The sequence below is a fragment of the Trachypithecus francoisi genome, unplaced genomic scaffold (assembly GCF_009764315.1).
Source record: "Trachypithecus francoisi isolate TF-2019V2 unplaced genomic scaffold, Tfra_2.0 Contig00586, whole genome shotgun sequence".
NCBI lineage: Eukaryota > Metazoa > Chordata > Mammalia > Primates > Cercopithecidae > Trachypithecus > Trachypithecus francoisi.
The window spans coordinates 406447-430387 of record NW_022680749.1 but is presented as its reverse complement, the minus strand read 5'-3'; the positions used below and the strand labels follow the sequence as shown (position 1 = coordinate 430387).

General features: G+C 34.9%; 1 protein-coding gene and 1 long non-coding RNA gene across 2 annotated transcripts in view; one reads left to right on the top strand and one right to left on the bottom strand.

Moving 5' to 3' along the window:
* PCDH15 (protocadherin related 15) overlaps positions 1-23941 on the bottom strand; it is a 1849154-nt gene that overhangs the window by 1584798 nt on the left and 240415 nt on the right. The gene's annotated exons all lie outside the window — the stretch shown is intronic.
* Positions 1451-22438, top strand: LOC117085901. The gene is made up of 2 exons (XR_004438121.1): positions 1451-1480; positions 22340-22438. It is a non-coding gene; the product is annotated as an uncharacterized LOC117085901 (long non-coding RNA).

Genomic DNA, 23941 nt, shown 5'->3' with positions numbered 1-23941 from the left:
ATTGTATCCTATGGGTAGTTCCCTTTCCACTCCTTAGATTAGAAAGAAAAGGTTTCATCTGGAATTACTTATTTATGTCTGTACCCAATGCATAGCTCTAGGATTTATCCTGTGATGAATCAAAACTAGGAGATATGGAAGGGGTGGAGAAACTCACCATCAGATCATTTGTACTTTAAATACTTGTTTCTTACCCCAACAAGCCTACTGTTTCTTACTTCTTAGAGTACTGAAATATGGACTCCATACATTTTCTTCATAAATTTTAGTTGAAATTAGTGACAATAGTAGGGTGAAGTGGGCTTTTTCCATCTTTACTGGAAGTAGATATAAGATTTTGTTTGGTTGGTTGCTTTGGTTTGTTTGATTGCTGCTTTTTTTTTTTTTACAACAGAGTGATAGCTTTATGAATAAGACCAATAAAGTAAAACATAAGCAATTCTGCTTATTTTTATATTTATTTGTAGAAAATTATAAATATTATAAACAGTTGTTCCCAAACAATAATAAATTTGAATCCATAATGAAACTATTAACAATCCTGTGTACCTGGATAATAAAATGTTTCTTTTTTAATTATCTAGATTATGAGAGAAAGTATAATGTGTGTACAACCCTCAGATATCTGATAGGTACCTGACATATTTTTCATATCAAACTTCAATAAATTGTAACACTCTTATAAGCTAACTATAGTAAGCTGAAAGCAAATATTTCAAAACAGAAGTTAACAAATCATTTTTTAGGATGCATAGAAAATTAATTTAGAATGTTCTGTAGCAGCTGACATCTACTCAATTAGCTTAGATTTTACCTGGCAGAAGCCTAAATGCAGAATTTGGCACTTAAAAAGTTTTCAAGATGTATCTATTTTCTCAAAAGTGTTCAGTTATTGTGTTTAATGGGTGTTTGTGTTTGTGTGTGTGTGTGTGTATGTGTTTCATTTGCTTGGCTCTATAGAAAATTTAACAGGAAATTTAGAGGTAGGCTGTTTATTTTTAACATTTTATATTTCCATTCAACCCTCTGTTCTCTGGGATTATGGGATTATGGGATTATGGGATTTTGGGGAAGTGATGTCTACATCATCTTCCATATATCACTCAGGGTTTGTGGGGATTTCCCCTCTGCTTCCTTCACTCTCCCATATTTTCTCATTCGGAACTTTTATAGTCTTACCTTTAAAAAATGTGTGAATAGTTTCCACTGTTAAATCTGTAAACAAAACAAATTTAACAGAGTTAATTAGAGCATTAAATAATTGATGATCAAGCAGCACTCAAACTGGAATAGGTGGCCAGATGCCTTGGCTCACACATGTAATCCTAGAACTTTGGGGGGCTGAGACAGGAGAATCTCTTGAGCCCAGGAGGTTGAGACCAGCCTAGGAAATAGGGAGGCCCCACCTATCCTCATAATAAACAAAATTAGCTGGACATGGTGCTGTGTGCCTGGAGTCCCAGCTACTTGGGAGGCTGAGGTGGGAAGATCACTCGGGCCCAGAAGGTCAAGACAGCAGTGAGCCATGATCATGCCACTGCACCTCAGCCTGAGCAAGATAGTGAGACCTTTCCTCAAGAAAACAAAACAAAACAAAAAACAAAAACAAAACAAAAGAGGTTCAGAGATTTCTATTTTAACAGAATGCGCAGAAGGCTTTTATAGGTTGTACACAGAAGCAAAGGAAACATTTGATTGGCTACAGCTCGGTGTTTGCCTTATTTGGGTTGGATCCAGCAGGAAGTCCCTAGTTAAGAGATTAGTGGACAGTTTCTGATTGGTTAAGCTTAAGTCTTGTTTTACTGTTTACCTCAGACTTCAGTTTCCCTACCTAGGAACCCAACACATTGGAGCCATCTGAGCCTTTAAATTAATTATTTTAACACTGTTTATCTGCTTATTTCTTCCAAATACAGGACTTCCCAAGAGTAATTCAAGTGTAAAAATTTCTGGCCTCCCATTACAAACACGTTTTTCTCTTGACAGATAAATATTAAATCAACTTAATCCTTTAACTTTTGCTGTATTTATCAATTATGACTTAGGATGGTCCAATAATAATGTTATTAAGTATAGTGCAAAAATACCTTAGGAATTAAATCTTAAAGCAATAAATAAGACAGAATGATATTTATTCTCATTCTCTCTCACTCTCCATTTTATTTTTATGAATAGACATCGTTTTTGTCAATGATTTCATGTAATCAATAATGGCAAGGAACCAATTTTCAGCATACACATAACATCATTTTATATTAAGTTTATACATAACTATTTTTCTTAGCATTGCCCTAACATAGGCATGTGAGCAAAAGTGCATACACTACAAATATACACAGCCTCTCAACTCGATTTATTTTGTCAATTAAAAATAACCACATATAAAGACTCTTGCACTGAATTTTCTTAGAAATCACTTAAAGTTATTCTGGAAGCCTAAGAAACTCTGACGCTCTAGGTGATCTTAAAAATATGCCTGCATTTAAGTTTGATTGCTCTATCTGTAGAATAAATATCTCTTAGAGTCACTCAAATGTGTCTATGTCTGTTAAAGTACACAGTCTGAAATCTTAGAGTTATTTGCCATTATTTATAATTTGTGAAATGGATAGTTAATAATATCTATAACACTGGTAGTTCTAAGAATAATACCATATCTATCTACACAGTAAGACTTAATGAGTATTGGCTGAAAGTCCTTTAAGTAAGTATAATGTACTCTTTCCATTGCTATGAATAACTCCTAAGAAAATGACACTCTTTGACATTTGAATCAGCTGTAGTTCTCACTGAATGCTTTACTGAAATCAGATAAGTGTCTTTTTTATATGTAAGCAGAAAACTACAGGTTGCATAAGCAGAATATGTGTTGAGATTTTTTTTAATTCTTTTGGTTATAATAACCAAAGTCTCTCTATAAAATCATTTATTACCTATTATGCAGCTTGGATAGTACTGATCTCATTTTTGGGACCAAAAAAAAACCCACAGAAAGAACATTGAAACATGATCATAGTCAGAAGGTCAATTCCTTTTCTTATCCTCAGTTTCAGTTTCAATTCATATTTCTCACAGCACCAAATCTCTCTGTAACCTTATCAACTAAAGCAAGTATAGGATATTGACACAGAGACTTCTTGCTGCCTAGAGTTCTCAGTAGGAAATCCAGCATTTCAGCTAAAACATAGAATTGTTCATAATGCTAGGCAAGTAGTTTCCACACATTTTTAAGGGTGATTTCACCTCTATCAAGCACCTGGCTCTCTAACTCAAATAAAATTAAAATTTATCACAGGTCTCTGAATATATGAGCCAGATAGAAATCAACAAAGTATATATTGAATACCTACAGTCAGAAAGACTAGATGCTATTAGTAAGTCTAAAAAGAAAAAAGTACCCTTGGTCACAGTGGTGCAAGAGCATTTATCCAAAAGTGACAATGGAACAAATTGATTCGTATTTTATTTTGCACCATAACAAATAAATTAAATGCACCAGACTATACAAATATATTAACTTAAAATATAATCTAAAATACAACAGAATGTCCTATAATTACTGTGTTTTTAAACCACAGATTAGTTCCTAAAGTTTTACTCTGATACCTACAAATTTAAAGTTAGCAGCCACCTATATTAAGACTTCTTCCACAGGGATGTGAGATCATATTATCTAATGCCTTGCCTTATTTATTCAACAGTCATGCCTCATAACCCAGAACAAACATATAATTGGTCACCCAATTGTGTACAATTTTCAGAATGAAAAAAAAAAAAATAAAGAAAACTAATACTTCCATTAAGACAACAGATGTAAAGAGGGTCTGTCCTGAGACTGAGACACATGCTTATTCCAATGAACTGGTCTATCTTTGGCTAGAAAGCAAAATGGTCAAGTGATGGCAATAGCTTGAAAAAAAATCAGGGATCATCCATCAAATTATATAACCTAAATTCAAATGATGATAGAAAATAACTTTAACATATTTCAAATGTTTATCATTTTTTTTAAGATTTGATATCCACTTGTAGGGAGATTCTGTAAGTAATCAAAGAACCTCAAAAATCTAGATTATTCCTTAAATTGCATGCAAATTAAGCTTTCCTTTTTCTGTTTAAAATAAATGGGGAGGACACAGAGGCCTTCACATAATCACTAAATTACAAAGAACAGATGTGAACCATTTATGGGTAAATGTGCACACTGGCAAAGAAAAAATACAATAAAACAGCATGCACTGAACCAACCAGACTGGCTTTTAAATGACTCATACATGTGTGATTGCTAAAGACAGCAACAAAAATAAAACTGCTCACTTGACTAGGACTAATACACTTCAGTTAATTTAAATTAACTGCTAATCATGCCTTTTTCTTGTACTGTGCATTTCTTTTTCACAGCAAAATAGAAAATGCCTTTTCTGAATGTATAAGAAAAAAGACGGCCGGGCGCGGTGGCTCAAGCCTGTAATCCCAGCACTCTGGGAGGCCGAGACGGGCGGATCACGAGGTCAGGAGATCGAGAACATACTGGCTAACACGGTGAAACCCCGTCTGTACTAAAAAATACAAAAAAAAACCTAGCCGGGCGAGGTGGCGGGCGCCTGCAGTCTCAGCTGCTTGGGAGGCTGAGGCAGGAGAATGGCCTAAACCCGGGAGGCGGAGCTTGCAGAGAGCTGAGATCCGGCCACTGCACTCCAGCCTGGGCGACAGAGCGAGACTCCATCTCAAAAAAAAAAAAAGAAAAGAAAAGAAAAAAGACAAAGAATGAATTACCTATTAGGTCATTGTTGGTTTTGCAATCAACTGTTCTTCTGGATAAAAGTGCCCTTTCTTAATTATAAACTGTCTATTCAGAATTGCTTCTGAAGTTCAGAGTCATAATTAATGTTATATTTAGTGATCCTTACAAATTGTTTCTTGTTTTATGTCAGTACCCTTTTTATATTTTGAAATAAAGCAGAAATCATCTATTTAAAGTATATCAGAATTATACCTTTAAGACATAGTTGCTGAACAGGCCAACTCTTTCCTGATTATCTTCAAACTCACCCCTACTACGGTTCACACTATCCCTAACATATAATTCATCCAATTTACTCACTCTGCAGTAGCATAGCTATTGCTTCTCTTATCAAACATAGATATTGGTCCCCAATTATATTATCACTTCTTGAAAGCAAAATCAGGTCCTGACAAATGGAGTTGCATCTGAATTTGGGTGTGTGACAACAGAGAAAAGCTAGTAGCTCAATTTTTTGAGTTACGAAAATGAAGACAAGGCCAAACTTTTCATGAGTTTCTATTGTTTTGTTGCATCATAGTCGTAGTATGGTTTCAAATTTCACATGATAATAGGATAAAATATAGCTATATAAAATAATTTAAGGAAAGAATAATTTTAAAATATAGGACAGAGATATGGAGATTATAGATCAAAAGGATGAGAAATTAATCTCAGAGAAGTCAATTATAGGGAGACTACTACAGACTGATGATTCTCAAATGTGGTCCCATACCAGCACAAATTGCCAAATTTCTGGCAATTTGCTAAAATTAAAATTCTTGAGCCTTACCCCAAGCTTCAGAATCAGAAATTTGTGGAGGGGCCTTATAATCACTTTTAAAAGCCCTCCAGCTGAAGGATGCTAAAAATTTAACAACCACTGCAATAGTGATATGATTTGGCTCCGTGTCCTCACCCAAATCTCATGTTGAACTGTAATCCCCACTATTGAAGGAGGGAAGTGAGAGACATTGATTGGATCATGGGGGGAGAATTTCTCCCTTGCTGTTCTTGTGATACTGAGTGAGTTCTCACGAGATCTGGTTGCTTGAAAGTGTGTAGCACTTCCACCATCACTCTCTCTCTCTGTTTCTCTCCCATGGTAAAGACATGCTTGCTTCCCCTTCACCCTTCCACCATGATTGTATGTTTCCTGAGGCCGCCCAGCCATGTTTCCTATACAGCCTGCAGAACTGTGAGTCAATTATACCTCTTTTCTTCATAAATTACCCAGTCTCAGGTAGTTTTTTTATAGCTGTGCGAAAATGGAGTAATACAAATAGATATGTAGTTTTCAATCCAAATATATGGAAAAAATTTTTAATCTGTTACTAAATAATATGTTTTAATGTCTTAAGGAAGTATGTAGGTAAAGGTGAAGAAAAAAGTAAATTCATGTTTACATTAAGATTTTTTAAAGTCTAAAGTAATTTCTCTAAATAGAAAGTTGCATTGCTCAGCTTCAAACAGATTCACACAAGTGATCTGGAAGTGCAGAAATTTAGATATTTTAAAGAAGAATAATTTGAACAATCATCAGCTAATTGTTTCAACTAAATAAAATCACAATATAAACTTAATATAATCATCCCATCCATGCTCCCATTTGATCTTATAACAAACCTGGAAAATGTATAGGGCACGTATTTATTGTTTTCTACACTTATAGAGAAATGCACTCACTCAAGATTATCCAGCTCTTAAATGGTGAAGCTCTGACACCACACATTTCACATTTTAATTCAAGTTTTCTTCCTCTTGTTTCCACCTGCACACCCATCAATATGGCAGACACCATTCTAAGAACTTAGTTTTTGCATAGGAGAAATATGGGGTAAAATCTTTCACTCTATTTTAGAAAGTATTAACTGGAAATATATACAAAACTGCTGTATAATCCCTTAAGAACCAAACAACCAAAGGGTATCTTCAAGATTATTACAACCCAGTTAGGTCAGCAATATTTAGACACATAGACATGTATGACCAGTGTGCATGAGGGAAAATAGTTAAAGCTGTATGTATTCTAGAGATTAATGCTATGTAGAGTCAGAGCAAGAGGAGGCCTTTCACATGCTTCATCCAAATTTCAAATCCCTCATGGTGAGGCAAAGCCAAACTTAAGCCAAATTGCTAGTGTGTCATTATACTTGTGCTCATGCAGCTCTCCTTCCAAAATCTTCGACTACTTCTCTCATATCACCAGGGCCTTTTATGAGGATGCCCTTCTGACACATCATTGCTGTAATACATCGTCTTCACCCAAGACTTTGAAAGTACTAGATAAGCAATAGATTTAAACCAAGTTGAAACATAATGAGTAAATGTAACTCCACATAAAAACATTCTATTTATTACTCTATTTCTAAAGGATAGCAATAAGAAAAAAATTGATAAATAAATGAAGCCAATTTAATACACCATGATCTTTTTTAGGAGGTTGTAGCTTTTGTGAGTCTAGTGCTGAGCTAGACATTGAGATTCAAAAAATAATAAAAAACGACTGACCTGAAGGAATTCTTAGTCCAGCAAGAACCAAAGCCATAGAGACAGCAATAAACCTACAAGACAGGTTTATCGAGAGACAAAAAACTATATTGAAAATTCTAAAGAAGCAACAGAAATAGCTTTATGCTGTTAAGGGGAAAGCCCCATGACTTAGGTTTATGGAACTTTAATCATTTATGTAGCTATATAGAAAGGTTATTTCAGGCAGCTCTGACACATGTATTAAAAACACAGGAGTAGAAATATCCATGATATCTTTGGGCACAACAAGGTCAACTACTTAGCTGGAACAAAGTCTTTCCACGGGGGAAAGTATTAATTTATGCTAGAACGGGCAGATGATAATTCCTTCTATAAAATATAGATGCAAATAGGGATATAATCTCAAAATGGCAGCATTTCCAAGTAATCGCTATAGATAAATACAAGAAAGCTGAGTGATATCATACCTAGACCTCATTAAAATACAAAAGGACAGTATAGGTAATCTCAAGAAAAGATGTCCACTGGCCAAGGAAAAAAAAAAAATAAGAATTTAGGGTAACATGAGGCCACCATGTTAGTGAGAGATCAGAGAGGCTCTTATGATAACGAAATGAAATAATAGGGAATGATGCTGTTAGAAAAGGTAGACTTGTACATGGAGGCTTCAGAACCCCATCCAACTGTGTAAGAATGAGCTTTGGCCCATGCCTATATCCTGAGTGGTATTGCCTAGGTTTTCTTCTAGGGATTTTATGCTTTTAGGTCTTACGTTTAAGTCTTTAATGATCTAATTCATAGCAAACTAACACAGGAACAGAAAACCAAACACTGCACATAAGTGGGAGTTGAACAATGAGAACACATGGACACAGGGAGGGGAACATCACACACCAGGGCCTGTTGGTAGGTGGGGGGCTAGAGGATGGATAACATTAGGAGAAATACCTAATGTAGATGACGGGTTGATGGGTGCAGCAAACCACCATGGCACGTGTATACCTATGCAACAAATCTGCACGTTCTGCACATGTATCCCAGAACTTAAAGTATAATAATAATAATAATAATAAAAGAATGGGCTTTGGGCTTTGATTCTTTCTTACTAAGAGATTTAGTCTGTGCTGGACTTGCTTTTTGTCATATGGCACCTGGCCAACACTACTGCTACATTTGTCCCCTGTGAGGAAGGCATGGTGATAAGGTCTTTTGTTTTTTCAACAGAAGAGGGATGTGTGCAGACCAATGGCCTTGAGTCAGCTGCTGGAAGAGGCCCTCTGGCCATGGAGGACTGACACTCACTACTAAAGCTGATCTTGCTCTGTCTTTTCTCTATGTGAGTAAAACTTTGTTCAGTCCAGTGCTTGACTGAATTATGTTTTCCTTGAGGACTCCAATACCAAGATGCAATGAGAAAAGGTATTCGGGCCTCTCCTCCTGGTGACAGGCAATAGATACCACTTGCTTGACAGATGCCAAGTAGAATAGCTTCCCACGACATACACAAGAGTCAGAAACTTAATATGAGAAAAAAGTGCAGCTTTAAATAGGCATGCATTCAAATTCATAATCAAATAAATGTTAATACTATTTGTATATGTAAAAATAAAAAGATTCTACACAGTTACTACCCATGAATACAAAAATGGATGAAATGATTTTAATATTTACTATTTATTTATCGACCTATTTTTGAGATGCCTGAAAGCATCATTTTTATTGTGAAAAACTGAGTGATGCACAGCAGCCATTACACGGTACCTCACTGGCATTCCATAAATATGATTTCAATTAAAATGAATGAATAAATGAAGGAATTATTGATCTGAGCAACAATATAAAAATATAGTAGAAAGGAAACTCTATAAAATGACATTCTACATAAACATTTACTATGAGGAATCTTGTTAAAATTAAGATCTACACTTCAATTATCAAATAACTATCTTCTATCTTTTCATCCAGAGTTTGTTACACAGTTGCTTCCAGTTCATCACCACACGTATGTTGTGTTAGTTATGTAAGAGTTATTGGAAACAAGTGACCTCTTCTGGTAACTGTGTTATGTGGTAACGTCAATTCTGAATTTGCCACAGCAAGGACTAAGGGCTAATACTTTTGATTTTTCTCTGCCACAAAAGCATTAACTATGTGGCTGCTTTCTGGTGAGTGTTCCTGAAAGGTACCAGAATTCGTTAAGGAAAACTTAAGAAAGGATGACAGGGAAGTAATGGTTAAATCGATTTTTAAGTGATATTTTTTTCCTATGACCAAAATTAGTCAAAATTAGTGAAGGCTGGAATATGGGATATTTTTATAATGAATCATGATTTCCTAGTCATTGTTTCCTGTAATCGTGGTTTATTGAAAGTTTTTCTAAAATTTTAAAGTCCACGTTAATGATGATGTAATAATTATATCTCATCTGCATCATCACAACTTCTAGATCAGAATATTGTCAGAACTTCTAAAGCTTTTGTTCTTTTGCATCTTTAAATGCTGTGGGGAGAGTGTCTTCTCTATGTCTGATTTTTGACAATCTAAATAAAAGTTATCAGATTTATTTCCCCAAATTGCTTGCATCTGATACCTTAGAGTACTTGCACTGGTTTCTCCTCCACAGCCAGAATTAAAAAGACAAAAGCTTTTTGTTAGCTACCTTCAGTCTCTTGTGATGTTCCCTTGCTTAATCAGCCAGATGATTTTTTTTTTAACTTCCTACCTAATTAACACTTTCTCTTTAGCATTTGCCCTTGGGAATTGCAGAAAATTTAGTGGAATAGAAATTTAACAAATATCAGAAAAATATGATTAGATATACTGTTTTTACCATCATTCTATGTATGATAGGAATAAAAAAAGTAATTTTTGAAAATAATATGTTAATAAATATGAGTGTTTTAAAAGAGATGCATAAGTTGTCTTATTCATAGTATCTATTAAAATAGTTAATATAACATTTTAGTTTAGGACCATATTTATCACATTAGATCATAACTTTTACAAGTGCTTATATTCATCAAAAGATTATTACAGAAATTAATCATAACAAAATACATATTAGATGATAACTATTTCCTAATAGTTAAAAATTTCACCTTTCCTGTTCTTCATCTGCATGTTTGGTTTGAGATTAAATTTCAGTATTATGTAGAATTCCACAGGCAACCAAATACTATGTAGGATATTTTATTTTAATTTTCTGTTTTGTGAAGGTGAATCCAGTTTGCAATCCAGTTAGATATGTTATAAGTTATGTTATCCCACAGGATTTGCATTATGTTAAGCCTTATGACTGTGAGAAAACTGGGACTTCAAAATAATTCTTGCCTTTGGCTTCTCAGGTTTTATCACAGGAACCATGATTCATGGAATATCATTATTTTTGGCTTCTATTTAAGCTTATCTCTTTGTCCTTGATTTTTCAAAGCAATGATTTCTCTCTACAAGGGCCAGAAGTGTTTATCTGACTTTTGACTTACAGTATCTGAATCATGTTCTGTTTTAGTTTTCCAGAGACTCCCATTTTAAGCTTTGATTACTTGAAGAAGAAGGTGTGTAACATTCCCATATAAATATGACCTTTTAATAATTAACATTTTGATCTTATTGGCTTATTTCTACTAAAATTTCTTATAGCCTCAAGATTGCAAATTAGTTCAGGACTTCCAGATTTTACTCTTGTTCTTGGAGAGTCAACACATCTATAAGTGGATTTTTCAAATGAAATTTAACACTGAAATATGTAGATACTTTGTGAAAATGGTTTAAGTATTTCAGATATGTTCTTCATCAGAAATCGTGGCTTTACTTTCACTAAGCAGGTCAAAATGTAGTATTAGTGTTACATGTGATGAAATGTAAATAGAATATTCTAGGCAAGAATGCTAAATATTTGCTTTCTGGCTTGAAATTATATCCCTATTTTTTTTTTTTTTAAAAACTAACTATTAAGTCATATTTTAAAATAAACACATTTTCTCAACGATAGGCAAGGCATTAGTGTTTAAATGTAATTGATGAGAAAGCACTATAAATAAGAACATTAGTTCATATATTGGGCAATTGTGCCATGGCTTTGAAATGCTTCTTGGCTATTAACTTAGTGATAACTCTTTCTTCATTTAAAAAAATAAAAAAATAGACTGGAAGTACTGTCACCAGGCCTAGGCTCTTAAATTTCCAAGGCAAACTACTTAAGTTACAACAAAAAGAGGGAAACATTAATTATTCTACAAGAATTTTGACTTGCTATATGTCATAAGAAAATTATTTTCTACCCCACAGTGCCAGTATTTGGGGTAGGATAAAAGATAACTATCTTATAAATTCTATCTTATTAAAATAAATTAGTCATTAATTTGTGATTTGGAAAGGAAAACAAGTATTCCTGGCTTATTTAAAATCAGGAAAATTTTGATTTTCATATTCTATAAAAATAGCTTACTATAGTTACTATATATTTTACATTTAGTAAAATATCTTACTATGTTTAGTAAAATAGCTTGCTATATTTAGTTGCTATATGTTTCAAGTTCTCATAAAACTAATTCAATAAAATAAGTCATTTGTTATAACATTTATATTTGACTTTTACATAGCGGCCGGCCTCTTTGATCATTACAACTTGGTCTACCTTGTACTAACCATTTACCACCATATATATTCTGATACGCTTTTCATTTCACATATACTTTCTGAGTATGCAGTATAAAATATATTATGACACGTATGTTTATTGCTGTTCACAATAGCAAAGACTTGGAACCACCCCAAGTGTCCATCAGTCACGGACTGAATGAAGAAAATGTGGCACATATACATGATGGAATACTATGCAGTCATAAAAAATAATGAGTTCATGTCCTTCGCAGTGACATGGATGAAGCTGGAAACCATCATTCTCAGCAAACTAACACAGGAACAGAAAACCAAACATCACATGTTCTCACTCATAAGTGGGAGTTGAGCAATGAGAACACATGGACACAGGGAGGGGAACATCATAGACCAGGGCCTGTCGGGGGGTGGGGGGCTACGGGAGGAATAGCATTAGGACAAATATCTAATGCAGATGATGTGTTGATGGGTGCAGCAGACCACCATGGCACATTTATACCTATGTAACAAACCTGCACGTTCTGCATATGTATCCCAGAATTTAAAGTATAACAAATAAAAGATATTATGACAGCTATTGGCAGAGGTTTCCAAGATGAAGTAGACATGAAACAAGTCTTCAGGTGCCTTACAGAACATAAGTGGATATGAGGCATATACATCAGCAGTTGTCAAAGGAGGGAGAATGAGATGAATCACAATATGTTGACAAAATGCTCTGGAAGAGAATACTGTTGGAATTTGGTGCTATTCTCATACTTGACCCAGCACATATTGAAAGATAGGAATAAATATCCCCTTAAAGGGAACTACACATTTGAAGCATTATTCACTGAGCAAAAGTATTAAAGGGATATGCTTAACTTTTTATGGAACTGTTTACCTCATTTTTGATTCACAACGTAAATTACAACCAAAAACTTATAAAATATCTTTAGAAAGTAAACAAAATAATGCTATAACCATTTGTTTCCAGAACAAACTTCTTCATTCCTCAATTCAACAGTTTTAGACCACATTCTAGTGAATAAATGAAAGCATCGATGAAAGAATTGTAATCTATAAATTTGACCAAATGAGGCATAACACCTTACTAACCAGCATTAGGTTTTTCAATTTATATAAATCCATTCTCTCTCCCTCCCTGCTTTTTCTTGCTCTCTTTTTCTTTTCCCTGTCTTCCTTTCTTTATTTATCTCTCCCCATCTCTCTCTGTCTCTTAAATTTGTCCTTAGTGTACTTATAAATAGAATGAAAATATTCAATTGCTTATTTTTCCCATATAATAGTCCATACAACTTCTAACTTTTTTTTTCATCGTCCCAACTCAATTGTTTTGACATTTTAGGAAGAGAGTCACTTGGAACTATTTTTAAAACAAACTTGTAATGAACATCGGAATGCCAGGCACATACATTGACATATATAAATATATGTATTGTGCCTATTAATATTTTTATTGGGAAAACAAATCTTTGTTAAGACCCTCAGATCAAGAATCTGCCTTTCCCCTACAGATGTAACTGTAGATAATCACCTCCCTTGTTATCCTGTCTAAGGTCTTTGGTAATCACAGAGGCTTTCTTCAATGTGTTATTCACCTAATGCACCCCTCTCAATATACTAATAGTCCAGGAGTGTAGAACCATGGGTAAGAAAATAATTATTTAAAGGGTAAAAGAGAAAACGTGAAAATAAAAGCTGAACCAGTATAAAAAAAAACTATTTAGAAACCAATGCATGAAGTAATATATTAGTATTTATTTTGTACTTTATTAATTAGTGTTAAATGATAAATTAGTATATAGTATGTTATAGGTCACAAATATCAATATATTTATTCCCTTTAAAAACACTACTTTATATATGGACAAATTAAGACAGGGAGAAGTTAAGTAATTCAACCAAGGCTACTGTTAAATAAGTTACTATTCAAACCCAGGCAGTCAGGCTTCAGAATCCATACCCTCAAATACTATATTTACCCCCACATGCATAATATTTCATTTAAAAGCAGGATTTCTGATTTGGGCTCCTTGAGAAGATAGTTCACAAGTATAAAGGGAATCAAAGTGCATCAGACTCATTTGTTTACTATAGGAAAAAAAATGGGGGATAAATAATATTAGGAAACATAGCTCTAATTGTGTTTCCTTTGGCTGATAAAAATCTCCTTCTACCAGAGAAGGCAGTGATTCTAGAAGTGCTAAGGGTATTAGAGAGTAAAGAAAATAAAGTAATAGTAATCAAAGAATAAAGCCTGAAAATGTAGGCCAAGAAACCAATGAAAGTCAATAACTTAGTGTCAAAGAGAAGGATTAAAAAAGTAAGTTAGTCTCTAATCCATCTTGAATTAATTTTCGTATAAGGGGTAAGGAAAGGATCCAGTTTCAGCTTTCTACTTATGGCTAGCCAATTTTCCCAGCACCATTTATTAAATAGGGAATCCTTTCCCCATTTCTTGTTTCTCTCAGGTTTGTCAAAGATCAGATGGCTGTAGATGTGTGGTATTATTTCTGAGGACTCTGTTCTGTTCCATTGGTCTATTTCTCTGTTGTGGTACCAGTACCATGCTGTTTTGGTTACTGTAGCCTTGTAGTATAGTTTGAAGTCAGGTAGCGTGACGCCTCCAGCTTTGTCCTTTTGACCTAGGATTGTCTTGGCAATGCGGGCTCTTTTTTGGTTCCATATGAACTTTAAAGCAGTTTTTTCCAATTCTTTTTTTTTTTTTTTTTTTTTTGAGGCGGAGTCTCGCTCTGTCTCCCGGACTGGAGTGCAGTGGCCGGATCTCAGCTCACTGCAAGCTCCGCCTCCCAGGTTTACGCCATTCTCCTGCCTCAGCCTCCCGAGTAGCTGGGACTACAGGCGCCCGCCACCTCGCCCAGCTAGTTTTTGTATTTTTAGTAGAGACGGGGTTTCACCGTGTTAGCCAGGATGGTCTCGATCTCCTGACCTCGTGATCCACCCGTCTCGGCCTCCCAAAGTGCTGGGATTACAGGCTTGAGCCACCGCGCCCGGCCAGTTTTTTCCAATTCTGTGAAGAAAGTCATTGGTAGCTTGATGGGGATGGCATTGAATCTATAAATAACCTTGGGCAGTATGGCCATTTTCACGATATTGATTCTTCCTATCCATGAGCATGGTATGTTCTTCCATTTGTTTGTGTCCTCTTTGATTTCACTGAGCAGTGGTTTGTAGTTCTCCTTGAAGAGGTCCTTTACATCCCTTGTAAGCTGGATTCCTAGGTATTTTATTCTCTTTGAAGCAATTGTGAATGGAAGTTCATTCCTGATTTGGCTCTCTGCTTGTCTGTTACTGGTGTCTAAGAATGCTTGTGATTTTTGCACATTAATTTTGTATCCTGAGACTTTGCTGAAGTTGCTTATCAGCTTAAGGATATTTTGGGCTGAGACGATGGGGTTTTCTAAATATACAATCATGTCATCTGCAAACAGGGACAATTTGACTTCTTCTTTTCCTAACTGGATACCCTTGATTCAAGATGGATTAGAGACTTAAATGTTAGATCTAATACCATAAAACCCTAGAAGAAAAGGTAGTACCATTCAGGACATAGGCATGGGCAAGGACTTCATGTCTAAACACACAAAAGCAACGGCAGCAAAAGCCAAAATTGACAAATGGGATCTAATTAAACTAAAGAGCTTTTGCACAGCAAAAGAAACTACCATCAGAGTGAACAGGCAACCTACAGAATGGGAGAACATTTTTGCAACCTACTCATCTTTCAAAGGGCTAATATCCAGAATCTACAAAGAACTCAAACAAATATACAAGAAAAAAACAAACAACCCCATCAAAAAGTGGGGAAAGGATTTGAACAGACATTTCTCAAAAGAAGACATCCATACAGCCAACAGACACATGAAAAAATGCTCGTCATCACTCGCCATCAGAGAAATGCAAATCAAAACCACAATGAGATACCATCTCACACCAGTTAGAATGGCAATCATAAAAAGTCAGGAAACAATAGATGTTGGAGAGGATGTGGAGAAATAGGAACACTTTTACACTGTTGGTGGGATTGTAAACTAGTTCAACCATTATGGAAAACAGTATGGCGATTCCTCAAGGATCTAGAACTAGATGTACAATGACCCAGCCATCTCACTACTGGGTATTACCAAAGGATTATAAATTACTCTACTACAAAGACACATGCACACGTATGTTATTGCGGCACTATTCACAATAGCAAAGACTTGGAATCAACCCAAATGTCCATCTGTGACAGACTGGATTAAGAAAATGTGGCACATATACACCATGGAATACTATGCAGCCATCAAAAAGGATGAGTTTGCGTCCTTTGTAGGGACATGGATGCAGCTGGAAACCATCATTCTTAGCAAACTATCACAAGAAGAGAAAACCAAACACCGCATGTTCTCACTCATAGGTGGGAACTGAACAATGAGATCACTTGGACTCGGGAAGGGGAACATCACACACTGGGGCCTATCATGGGGAGGGGGGAGGAGGGAGGGATTGCATTGGGGAGTTATACATGATATAAACGTTATGCACATGTACCCTAGAACTTAAAGTATAATAAAAAAAAAAAAAAAGTAAGTTAGAGACAGTCAGGTCAGTTACAAACTATTAGAGAAAAATGACTGTGATCAGAGCCAGAGCTCACATGAGAAAAATAAATACTGGTCTATTACCCTCAATTTATAAATGTCTGATAAAGTGACAGGCAATGTATGGAGGTAGAAGGAATTATAAAGAGAGTAAATGGTGTAACAGTCATCCAAAGAATATTCAGTGGGCAAAAATAGATACAATGTCACTAAAAAGACACAGGGAAAGAAATATGTGAAAACATTGGTTTTAAGCCATAGTTTGAAGAATTTAAGAACTCTCCGATACTACAAGCCTGGTGATTAATGATACAGGGTGTACTTATGAGAGACAATTCTCTATGGGTCTCTCCAGTTTCTATACATCTTTTGAGTAAAGAAATAATAGCTTTTGTTCTGTCACTTTTTCAAGGATGTTAGTATTGAAAACAACTTTGGAAGATAGTGCAAAAAACAAATTTGTTTGCTGAAAAGTATTATAAAATAGTGTCCCCCTTAGTGGGTGAAGCTTAGGCGAATTTGCTAGCAGCCTCTTCCAAAAATTTAGATCTTTCTAGTCTCTGTTCCTGACCTGTCATACGCTCCCACTGTGGATGCTGTATTCACCTCAATCCGCCTCTGCATTTGCCACACAGGACTTGGAGAAGGGACAAAGGACCACCAATGCAAACATGATGCTCATACTGCCCACTACACCATAAATAATAAAGTTCTTTGTCTCTCACTTGGAAATCTCATGACTTCTGCCAGCATCCATGAAACTGTGACTAGATAACGTGTTATCTTGCAAAGTAAAACATCAGACCCTTCACAGTCATGGATAGATTTGATGACAAGAATAAGATACTGACAGAGACATAGATATTTACAACATGAAAGGTTCAAAGTCCTCTGAAAGTTTATTTGAAATTATAAAGAGCCTCTTTGGGATAATGTAGTAAATGTTCTTACCCAAGTGGTAGGAAAGAATAAGGATTTCCTACTGTCCAATCTGTTAATAAGTGTTGAGAGGCTGAGCAATGAGAGGAGGGAAAGAAACAATTTTCCCCTGATGTGCTTTGGTTGTTGGTGGTTTACTCTCCTCCAGGCAGGAGCAGAAAAGTGAGCTCCCAGTGAGACACGTGTTGGATTATATCCTATAGAATTGTATTATAATGAGTATGTGTTGTTTAGGCTCTTCACTCAGGAAATTTATAGAAAACTAATACGCCCACTCAAATTCAGTTCCTATGGCCATGAGTCTACTGGAATGACTCATCTTGGCCTTGATGATGATACTGAGATGGGAGAGTTCCTTGGCCCCTTCATGGGACTTGAGACAGGTTTGTGCCTCACCTACTTGGCCACTGCAGTGCTCAAACCCCTTGTGGGAGGAGGGGCACTCAGGCAACTGGAAGCCAGGGCTATGGCAAGCACTTTTGGGCTCCAGGCCCACAGCAGCATCTACGGGTGTGTTACAATTAATGCTCTTTTAGCAGGTGCCATCTGTGGATGGCTAAGTATTAACCAGCTCAGTGGAGAGTCAAGGTGACAGTCTTTTACATACTGTACTCTTGGTACCCAGGTTCTAACATGGCCTCCAGGAAGAATCAGGTCACATTCAGGTTTGAAAGATGATGAATGCAGAGGATTTTATTAAGCAGTGGAAGTGGTTCTCAGTGGAAGGGGAGCTGGAAAGAGGATGGATGGTATGGGAAGAAGGTGAATTTTTCCTGAAGCCCAGCTATCTCCAGCTGGGGTCCTCTCCAAATCACGCCATCTGAAGTTAAGCCGTGTCTATCTGTAGTTTCCAACATGCAGTTGCTTCTTCTCTCCTGGACGTTCAACCACTTCTTCTCTTCTCTCCTTCACTGCCACACCACTCTGCTCCTCTGCCAATGGAGTTTGGGGTTTTTATGGGTACAGGATGTGGGGCATGGCAGGCTGGGGTGGTTTTGGAAAAAGCAACATTTGGGCAGGAAAACAGGAATAACTATTCTCATTTTAAGGCCACAGTATCCAGGCTGGAGAACGGAACCTTTGCCAGGGAACCACCCTCTTCTACCCTCTATTTCCCTGCCTCCTGTCTGTATCAATACTAATTATGGAATGACAGTTTCTATGGCACAGTGATTTAGAGTTTGTTTGAGAGAAGTAAATGAGCTTCTTTGCAGCTTTTCACATGTTCTCATTGGCTCTGAAGTAGCTGATTAAATCTCAATCTCTCAAGGATTCTCATAGACACTCATAGTAGTATTGATATGTATCTCTTGTTGTCCTGAACTGCTTTTTATCTTCTTTAAACATATATGACTGGGACAAAGGGAACCAGAGTCCAAGCTATTCCCTCTAAAAGATATTTTATATCTAGGATTTCAGAAAATTTTACTCTTATATCTGAAGAAAGCAGATGTTTGCGCTAGCTGGGGAATTGTAGAGTCTGTATCACTGAATTATCATACCAAAGCACATGCAAAAAGATGTGTCATTATATTTTAAATATATAAAATAATAGAAAGAAAGAGAACACAAGTAGCTATTATTGTGTTAAAAGCATTGAATTTTTTCATACTCTCAGTAAATTGTATATTTAAGACAGTATACTTAATAAGTAATAAAACATTAAATAATGATGCATTGACTTGTTTACATTCCCAGGGAGTAACAGCGTATAAAACATAACTCCAGGACAGTTTTAGATTTTGTTTACTCTGTTTACCAATTATAAAATACCTAAGAATCATTCCTGAATATTCCTTTTGGGAGTTGTAATATTGTTTTGAGGAGATCTGAATCTCTTTTCACATGTTGAAGAAAAATAGTTCACAAAGATTATCATGTGGCTATCTAAAATGTCATATTACCGTTGCATATTTTGGTAAATTAATGTTTATATTTCACTTTTGTTGAATTTAATAAATTTGAATTTTAAAATCTAATTTCAAAGGAAGGCAATTAAATATTGAAACTGTTATTATCTCAAATACAAACACTTACAATGATGTTATGATAAGAAGAAATTCATCTTCATTCTGATGGAAAAATTATTTGCCATTACAAAATGAAATTAACCTGAATCATCTGGTTTTGTTTGTTTGTTTTTCAGTAAGGAGAAAAAAATAAAAGGCTTTTATCTTCTTTCTTTCTTTGATTCCCCTGGTTCTTCTTCTCTAAGTTTATCTGATTGACAAAGCTGTTAATAAAATATTATTGCAACATTAAAAATATAAGTACTTTTGAAATATTATGCTACAAGATACAAAGGTAGCATGGAATAAATGAAAATAAATATTTAGATAATACAAATTCAATAAATAGAACAGATCAGATTTTGGAATTCTCTCTTTACTGCAATCATTCATTACACCTACTGTGGATCAAAGAGTTTTTTTGAGATTTTTGAAATTTTATTTACTCTATTACATGTTAATTTACTAACAAGCACAACTGAAAGCAGAGACAAAAATAAACTCACATCAGGAATTTTCTAGCTACATATAGGTATATTATGAACATGTTCAAATTTGAAGAGAAAAGCAAAAATATTTATAAAGGATACATAATTACAGACTTATTAGATCACTTTAAAAATCTTGCCTTTAATGTAGAAAATTCATAAACATGCCATTATGATAAAACTCAAGGGAGTCAAAGAATTACATGACAGTAAATATTCCATATACTTAAATAAAGAAAATTGATGTGTTTGGCCTAAACAATGTCATATACGTAAAACACAGAGAATTGAGACAGGTTGTACATTTTAAGCTTGAGAGCTTATAAGCATTTGTTTTTCATAACATTGCAATTTTCTTAAACTCAAGACACCCTATTTTTTGAAGATAAGCATGTATGTTCTATTCAAATACTAAAGTAATTATACTGATATATAAAGATTTAAATTAAAATTATTTATTGAATTGTGGTATATGCTAGTCATTTCCCCTTATGTCTGTAGTGTAAAGCCTTAAAAATTCTTCAAATATGTTTTTAACAGTTCTTAACAAATTTTATCTTATTTCTAATTGGATTTTAGAAAATTTTTATGCTGATAATACAAATAGATTACCAATCTCAGTGCTATCAAAATGGCATGGGTAACTACTTACTAGAACAAGGAGAGCAGATGGAAAATATATATAGATACATAGATATAGATTATAGATAGATAGATAGATAGATAGATAGATAGATAGATATTCCTAACTTTTTGCTAAAGAACAAGATTTTACACCTTAGGGGAAACAGTTATTCCAATCTCTACGTTAATTCAATCTACAGGCACCTAGGTAATAAAAAGAATGGAACTATGGGTGCTTTACCTCATTCTGTTTTGAGTTGAGTTTGAACTGGTTAAATGAAGCTGAGATAGCCACTATTCATAAATGGAGTTTTTTTTTTCTAATTCTTACACAAATCAGCTCTCATAAAGATGATTTTTTTAAATAGTACCTATATATATCTGACAAAGTTATTTTGGCTTGTGAAGAATGAATATAGTTTCTATTCTTCTGGCAAGATTTCTTAAAAGATGGAAATCAGCATCATCTTTACAGGAAATAATTCCTAATCTTCGCTGTTCTATTTGAAGAACTGTCACAAATCATATTAAAGTCATTACGCCCCTGGTGAATTCTCAGCCTTGGCTTTTCATCTTATAGGATTTGAAAAATCAATGAGATAATTTAATTCAGAATAAGACTGTAAGCACCTTGAACTTGGGAAAGAGCCAGCGACACCACAGCACATTGATATTTTTTATTTGGTAGCAGTTGGCATGGTGGTTAAAAAGTTTTTTTGAGAGAGAGAGAGAGAGAGAGAGATGGCAGGTAAGGGAGTTATATATAGATACTGCAACAAACAACTCCATACACTTTTAATTCTTAACCTTAGTGCAATAATAGTTTTAGTAAACAGTAGAAACAAAAGTAGAAATATTATCCACATAACATACTGAGGAAGGTCATGCAGCAGAGAGGAAAGATGATCTGTGCTATATTTAGACAAACTTGTGTTCAACTGCTCACTTTGCCACATGTTAGCTCTCTTACCTGAGGGTAAGCTATTTATGCTTTCAGAGCCTCAATTTTCCCATATGAAAAGTGAGAATATTAGGATTTATGTAATCAAGTTCTCATGAAAATGTCATGATATAGTAGATTATTAGTCTCAAACATATAGAAATTGTGGTTATGTTAGGAGCACCCATGGGCTAGAGATTAGAACACCCAGACTCCAATCTTAGCTAAGCTACATATTAGCTGTGTGACCTATAAATGAGATGTAAACTCCCTGAAGTTTATCATTTCTACCTGAAAAATGCAGGTAATTATATCTGTTTTATTTTCTTCATAGCTCTATTTTTAGATCAAGTGAGGTAAATGATGAGAATGAATACACTGGAAAATAAAGAAAAGACTATTTTTATAACATTCATCATGGCAGAAAAATGATCTATAACAGGTCCCTTTACTTTCCGAGGACCCAACAAACTCTTTAGAAAAACAAAGAACAAACAAAAATGCCAAGTAAAACCTTGTACTTACATTACATTCTGCTCTTTACTTTGAAAAAGCATTTAATGTTTGTGTTTATTATGTTTATTGAAGTTAACTATCTTTACTTGTATCAGTAACCTCATAAAAGAGGGATTAAGAAGTAAGGGTGCTTTGTCTGGGCACTGTCCTCACACCTGTAATCCCCGCACTTTGGGAGGCTGAGGCAGGCAAATCGATTCAGGCTAGGAGGTCTAGACCAGCCTGGTCAGCATGATGAAGTCCTCCTCTCTACCAAAAACACAAAAATTAGCCAGGCGTGGTGGTGTGCACCTGTTATTCCAGCTACTCCAGAGGCTGAGTCATGAGAATCACTTGAACCTGGGAGGCAGATGTTGTAATGAGCTTAGATCAAGGAACTGCACGTCAGCCCAGAAAACAGAGTAAGACTCTGTCTCAAATTTTTAAAAAAAAAAGTAAGGGTGCTTTTACAATATGTTTTGCAGTCTCATATTCTGTGTTAAAAGTCAGCTTATATCTAAATTGTAGTAACAATAGGATTTCCCACTCAGAATAAAATAACTTTTTCCAAATAATGTCTTATTGCCATATAACCTTATCATGTCATTGTGGAGCCTTACAGGTTTACACTTTGAGTTTCAAATAAAGTAATACACTCTGCTTTACATATTAACTGCAATACACAAGTACAGTTATACATCTCTTAAAGCATTCTGTGAAATTCCTTGTAGGCAATTTTGTCATTGTGTGAATATCCTAGAATGCATTTACACAAATCTAGATGGTATACCCCACTATGCACCTAGGCTGCATGGCATAGGACATTGTTCCTAGGCTACAAACCTGCATAGTATGTTACTCTACTAAATAACATTGGCAAGTGTAACACAGTGGTAAGTATACATGTATCTAAACATATCTAAACATGGAAAGGGTATAGTAAAAATACATATTATATGTATTATAAGAATATATTATCATAATCTTTTGAGAACTTTCATATATGTGGCCCAGTGTTGACCAAAAGGTCTTTAGGGGCACATGGCTGTAGAGCACTGTGGCATGAGTTATCATAATTCATAGACATTTCTCCATAACTAAATGCTTCTCAGTCTCTTTAAATAATTATGTAGAGATGAAAATAGTCATTATTCCACAGTATTATATGTGAACTTCAGAAGGCGTGTTGGGATTGGTAGGGTTCTTGAACAAAATAGCTCTTCAGTCAAGAGCTAAAAATGATATTAAAAAATGTTATGTGAGATTATAAGTTTTTTTTTTTTTTTTTTTTTTTTTACTCATTTTAGGGATATTTTAAACATAGAAAATGAATGTCATGTCATACAGCTGATGCTCGTTTTAGGGGATAGGGCAGGAAATTCTCTATGGTTCATCAAAATAAAACCAAATATTCAAAAAGCAGCTGACTTTAAACAAGTTTTGTTAAGTTCGTTTACAAGAAAATCAATATGAAGTTCATGTTCAATTGCTTGTGCTACTCTTTGCTGATGTGTTATGGTTATCACAACAGTAGAAACCATTCCTTCATTCATCTGTTCACCAACATACATGGAACACCTCTTATGTATCAGTTAATTTCTGGTCTCTGGGGTTACACGAGATTAAAAAAAAGAAGAAGTTACTATGCTCACAAATATTACATTCTATAAATGAGGGGAAATAAAAGAAACATATCTTTATGTTGGGTGGTGATATACACCATAGAGAGAAAACAAAAAGCAGTAAGGGAGACGGGGAAAGCCAGTTATGGGAGTAGAGGAGGTTGTAGTCCAAAATTAAATTAGTTTTAACGTTGAAGTGGAATTTGAATCACACGCCAACTAGAGCCACTATCTAGAGAATAGCGAATACAAAAATGTGTATCATGTAACTTGATAAAAACCGGATTTGCCAATAACTGGTTGTATAATCTCAAGACATCT